Below are 6,668 nucleotides of genomic sequence, written 5' to 3'. Positions count from 1 at the left end.
TAACCCCTGGTTATATTCCTTTCGGTTATACAAGGTACCAACCCCTGGTTACATTTCTCCTTAATGATACAGAGCGCAAACCCCTAGTTAGATTCCTCCTTAGTAAAATAGGGTACCAACTCCTGGTTACATTCTTTCAGTAATATAGGGTACCAACCCTTGGTTACATTCCTTTCAGTAATACAGGGTACCAACACTTGGTTACATTTCCTTTTGGTAACACATGATACTAGCTCGTGGTTACATATCCTCACATAGCTAAGTTATACTGTTGTCTTTGTCTTCCTTTCAACAAGTTAGATAGTTTATAGCTTTCTCTAACAACTCACAAAATTTCCCTAGTCCAAACTAGGGCACAGAAATTTTGTTCGTTTTGTTCGTTTTTGATGGGACTACAGGCCCTGCCTTAAGTACAAGTGACGATTGAAGCTTGCAGTTTAAGTTTCTCATCAGAAGAGAGAAGTCGTTCGATCACAAGATACTAGTAGTTAGCTTTGATAATGTGTTAGTAGCCCATCTTATCAAGATTCATTTTCTCAAATGCTGATCGGGAAATCAAGAAATTGATAATGAGCCATAATCTTTTCTTCAAAGGGCGTCAAGATCCAATCTAAGGTCAACGCAAGCGAGCAGGTCAAGAATCAATATTTGACTCTAGAAGACACATATATAGGAATTTTGTAAATCTTAGCTTGCAGACATATTTAGTTATCTTCTCTTTTTCTTTTGATGTAAGCAGCAAGTGACAGTAACAGCAACAATAGCAGTAACAACAGTCTTAACTTCAGTGTCTGGTAGTCCTAGCTACCAAAATTTTGTCAAAACTATACTGACATGATTACTTTATAGCCAAGGATATGTAGGCAACCTCGAAACCAAGGTTCGGTCACGTTTTTCAAAAATAAATATGTTTTGATTGGAGTTACGCACAAGCAAAATTTGCTATAGCATTCATTTTACTTTGCATGAAAACTCTTTGGGTTCTCGAGCAAATAGGGGCAGTTGTAAATATCTATTTTTTTCTCTTTATATTTCTCCTATATTACATTGTTTTTAGGTTTATTGTGTGTGTTTATAGACTTTAGCATTAGATTATTAATTAATTTATTGAGGGGTTTAAAGGCTTGGATTAATGCCATTTTTCAGTTGAATTATGCACAAATCAGGCTCAACTTTTTAGCCCAATTCGGCTGACCCAGTCCAATTGTTGGCTTGCCAAGACCCGGATCAAAACGACGTAGTTTCATAATAAAACTACGTCGTTTCACTAAATGAAGCAAGATCAAATCTTACTCATCCATTCCATCTTGATCCAATTTGTCTCATTCACTATCTACCTAGGTATTTAAAGCCTAAAAAATCTGAAAATTGCCCCTATTTTCACCCATATTTCTTTTCTCATTCCTCTCTCTTCTCTCTCTTTTCACTCTCTCTTTCTCCCGAGCCGCAGCCCCTCCGTTGTAGCCAAACAATGCCCATTGGCGGCGGACCACCTCCAAACACCCCCAAATTCACACCATGTAATCTCCACAACCTCCTATTTTCATATCTCCAAACCAAATCCTTAAAAAAAAAACCTCAAACTCCTTGAATTTTAGATTTAGAAAACTTTAGCCGCCACTTCTTTTCCCAAATTCTTGAAGCTCTGGCCACTACCACCTCGCAATACCTAGACCAACGGATAGAGATCCTCAAGACCTATCCATTAATGTCAATTTCACCCCAAGAACACTAGTGTCACCGCCGCGATACCGCTGCCACTGCCGTCGGACGCCATCACTACCTCGCCTCTGCTTAGGCTAGTCTCAAACTCGAAATACGACTTTGTTGTTGATGATTCCGTGACTAATCATTGGCTCACCGGAGTTTGCGATCACGATTTATCAATAAGAAAATTGTGCACGAAGTTCAAAGTTCTACCGAGTTGACATACCACCATTGTTTCGGCCACTTAAATTGTAAAATGGTAAAAATCCTATTCAATTTTCAATGCTGATTTTGTTTTCCAGATTATATTCTGTCTCTGATTAATTATTTTAGCATTAGTTTTTAAAGTTTGAAATGCTAAATATTTTTGTTTTTGCACTTGTTGAAGTAGTAGAATGGTTTTGTATTGATGAAAGATGAGGTAATGAAGGAATACTTGAGAGTATAGGGAACTTGTTTGGTTTCTTATTTACAACTTCAGAGACTTTTTGAGTACAAAACTCAAAAGTCAATTGTTTGGTAAGAAAATATATACTTTTGGACAGTTTTTGAACAAAAGTATGTCTTTGAATACTGAAGAGCAGATTTTATTTGGAATACTCTCTTTTGGACAAGATTGAACTCGAAAGTCTTGCCTTTTGAATTTTAGAGCAGATCTTGTTGAAACATCTATTAAAAAAAAGGAGACAAATTTTTAATCATGAAATGCTTGATTTTTCTCCTATAAAAAAACATACATCTTTAGAGTAGCAGGGAGATCTCTACTGACTAAAAAAAAGGAGAGAATTTAGAGAGAGAAATTTCAGTAAAAATCATCTTTAGTAGGTGAAAATTGTGAGCTTTGTGAGTGTCTCTAAGAGTGTAAAACCTTTAAGAAAAAATAGAAAGACTCTTCAGGCAATTTGTGAACTTGTTTAGCCACTAGTTTCAAGCATCTTTGTTGGTTTTCTGGGATGTCTTAACGCCATTTCTGCTGCTATTTTTTGTTGCTATTCTTGCTCATTCTACGACTGTATTTTTACAATATTGTGATCCATGTATTTATTTTACTTTGTATTGTAGATACTTGCATAAGTAATAAAGATTTGAATTTAGTTTGGATTGTTGGAACATGAATATATTCAATTTTATATAAGAATAAATATTATGATTGTGATTGAGCCTGAAAACGTGCTAGAAGTCAGTTAACATTAACTTTCTTTTACGTGGGTAGTTGAAACCATTTTTTTTTGTATGTTTATGGAGGTTAGTTTTGAATGCTTTATGTATAAAATATTGAAAATTGATTAGTGCTGAATTTTTGGCATGCCACTCTAATTTAGATCTTAATTAAGATAAAAGTGACAGCTTAATAAAGTGGTTGTTTATGCAATCATAACTTGGTAGAAATGGCTATAGTAAAATTGGTTGGGTCAATAATCTGGCCTTCAGATAGTTGTCTATGCAAACCCCAATTTCAAAGTATCCCGGGCCAAAACCTAAATTTCTGCAGGCTTAACTACAACAAGTTAAGGGCTGGCCCAATGTTAAAGTTATCCAAAATGGGCCAGCAGTGTAAATGCACCAAAATTGGCCAAGCAGCCCCAATAACAAAGAAAGTGGCCCAATGCCATTTTAAACCCAATAAACAAAGCTGGTCCAAATTTTCAATTATCAGCTTTTCAAATAACTTTCAATTTGTCATATTTTCTTCTAAACTATGTAGCTTAATTACCTATGTAATTTAATAACCTTAGTAATTAATTTAAACGTTAGACAATTAGTAGGCGCATTTTAACCTTTTCGCTCACAGATTTGCTTGCGTATAGTGATATTTAATATTCAATAAATAAATTCAATAATCACATACTGTATCTAATAACTTTAATTACTTTCTAATTTAATCAATCCTTGGCTAACCGCATATTCGCTTGCGTAGCATGATAGTAATTTTGTATTAATTTTAAAAATTAATTTTCTCAAAGCACAATTGTAGTAACTTTTTTTCCAAAAATAATAATAATAATATTAACGTGCTAATAATCCTTTGTCATGACTGCGGATTCTCTTGCGTAGCACTATTATGATAAAATTAATAAATTTCGTCTCGATCACGCATTCGCTTGCGTAGTATCGTTATGACATCTTATCATTCAAAAATTCTTCAGTTTTTTCAATAATCAAGCAATAAAAGCGGATAAGTAAAACATAAAAATCTTATAAATCACAGTATGTCCAAAATTAATTCAGGCCAAGTTTAAGTCAATAAAGCGATCGTGCTAGAACCACGGGCTCGGGGAATACCTTACATCTTCTCCCCGGTTAACAGAATTTCTTATCTGAACTTTGGTTTCGCAGACCGATACAATAGAGTCAAACCTTCCTTTGACTAGGGATTCAAATAAAAGGTGACTTGGAACACCAGAAAAAAAAAAATCAATTCCAAATGACGACTCTTTAAATAAAATAATCCCTACTCAAGTTTGTCACTTTAATTGCAAAAACTCTTTAACCTGTAATCCATAAAATACATATCTTTTCGGGGTAAAAGGGGGTGTGACACATATGCCACAAGAGACGTACTATAGGCTTGCCCGTAGTGTAATACTCTACTAATTGAGCCCATTCAGTCAAAAATTAAGTAGGACTTTATTTGGTTGTAATGTAGGCTGCGGGATGGGTAGGATACATTTAGATATAATGCCTACACCTCCCTAAGCACTTTAATACATATAAATTAATAATTCAAACCCCACACCTATGTTGAACCAAACCACAACCTTCATTCATAATAGCACCAAGCTCCCAATTTCTTTAAGCACAGACAAAGCAAGATTTACCACTAGCAAAGAATAATTTTCTTTAGAATATATACACACCAACATTTTTTTTCTTTTTCTAGATTCTGATTTTGTCCTCTTATTTTTTCAATTCCCTACAAGTGGCTCTCACAATAATTTATTTCAAATAGTGCACTTTTTCCTTCTATGTAGTTCCACTCAAAACCCCAACCATACATCCACTTAGCTTTTAACAAGCCCATAAATATATTAAGTACTCAAGAGAGATAAAAAGTTCAAAGATATTGTTAATTCAAACAAAGTGGATCAGGCTTGCAGTGTGGTTGCCAAAGAAATAGGATCACGGGCTCAACGGAATTAACTAGGATACACAACAATTAGGTGGGTCACAGACATATAATTGTCTCAACAAAAAAATGTCTATATCACTTCCTAGACTGAACAAGACTACCATTTCGCTTTGCAAACACACGGGGCAAGTTCTAGACATCACTTAAATGCACAAAATTACAACAAAAACCTCACTCATACATTGGCACATAACTCACTTAGGATCGGATCTATCCCGACTCTCTAGTCAAAACAGTTAAGCAAAGTTGCAATCACACAATTTAAGGTGCTTATTTAGGAGTCAAGAACTGAGCCTAGGCGTCACAAATAAGGCACTCTTTTCTCTCAAGGTACAACAAAGTCAAGAAAAGTCATCTCCATTTAATACATAGCACAAGACTATACTACTCCTAATAAAAGAAAGAATAACTACACCTGATTCAAGAAAAACCCTTGAAAAAGGGGAATTATTACACTACCTACGAAAAAAAATAAAACAAACCAAAAGAAAATCTTTTTGTTCTTTTTCCTTCGACTTTAATCCCTCAAGAAACCCGTCGATGATATCCTTCGTTGGGAAAAATCGAAAACTTAAAAAAAATTTAACTTTTCTATCTCTAACTTCTACAACTAACAAAAAGGAAAACTAATACACACACACACACACACACACACACACACACATACACACGCACACACATATGCATACACACATACATACATACATACATACATACATACATACATACATACATACATACATACATATATATATACATACATACATACATACATACATACACACAAATATCCCCCACCCCACACTTTAAGTTGTGGCATGTCCTCATGGTACACAATAAAAAAACATAAGGTAAAATAAACTTCCCTGATCATCTAGTCGGGGTCTGAGTCGAAGTCGGACTCCATTCCTCGCGCCCGAACTAATGCACACATCCATGCGGACAACTTCTTCTCGGCCTTTTTTGGGTACACTCCACACTTATCTTTCTCGCTCACCACAGCCTTCTCTTTCGATCCCTTTAACGTTCACTCAACACTCGCAACTGGTTTGTCCTTTTGTGCCCCATTTGCAACATCCATCTTAAAAGTCACAGTTTCCTCACCAACTCTAAGCATGAGTTTTCTCTCGTGTATATCTAATATAGCTCTACCCTTTGCTAAAAATGATCTTCCTAGGATGAGAGAGACCTCCTTGTTTTCCTCCATATTCACCACTATAAAATCCACAGAAAATATAAACTTATCCACCCGAACTATTACATCTTCCACTATCCCCTCGGGTGTTATAGTCGTTTGGTCTACCAGTTGCAAAGATATGGGTGCAGACCTTATCTCTCCAATCTCCTTCTACATTTTTCTATAGATATATAGAGGCATTAAATTAATTGAAGCACCTGAATCACATAAGGATTTATCAAAATTAATAGTTCCTAAAGAGAAAAGTATAGTAAAACTTCCTGGATCTCCACATTTTTATGGGAGTTTATTTTGCAATATCGCATTGCAATGCTCGGTGAGCTTGACCACTGAGGTCTCCTCTATTTTCTTCTTCTTCGTAAGGATCTTTCAAGAATTTAGCATAAGCAGGCATCTGTGAAAGCACTTCTGTGAATGGTAAGTTTACATGAATCTGTTTCAGCACATCCAGAAATCTTCAGACTGCTTGTCCGGCTTTTCTCTACTTAGCTTTTGGGGAAAAGGTAAAGCATGCATATGCTTGCTCTCCTACGGTTCCTCCCTGCTCGAGTTTTCTCCCTTCTTCTTTTTCTTAGCTTCTATATAGCATTTCTTCTTCTTATCAACATCACTTTTTAGTTACTACCCACTTTC

The sequence above is a fragment of the Nicotiana tabacum genome, chromosome 19 (genome assembly GCF_000715075.1).
Source record: "Nicotiana tabacum cultivar K326 chromosome 19, ASM71507v2, whole genome shotgun sequence".
NCBI lineage: Eukaryota > Viridiplantae > Streptophyta > Magnoliopsida > Solanales > Solanaceae > Nicotiana > Nicotiana tabacum.
Note: the sequence above shows the minus strand (reverse complement) of the source record.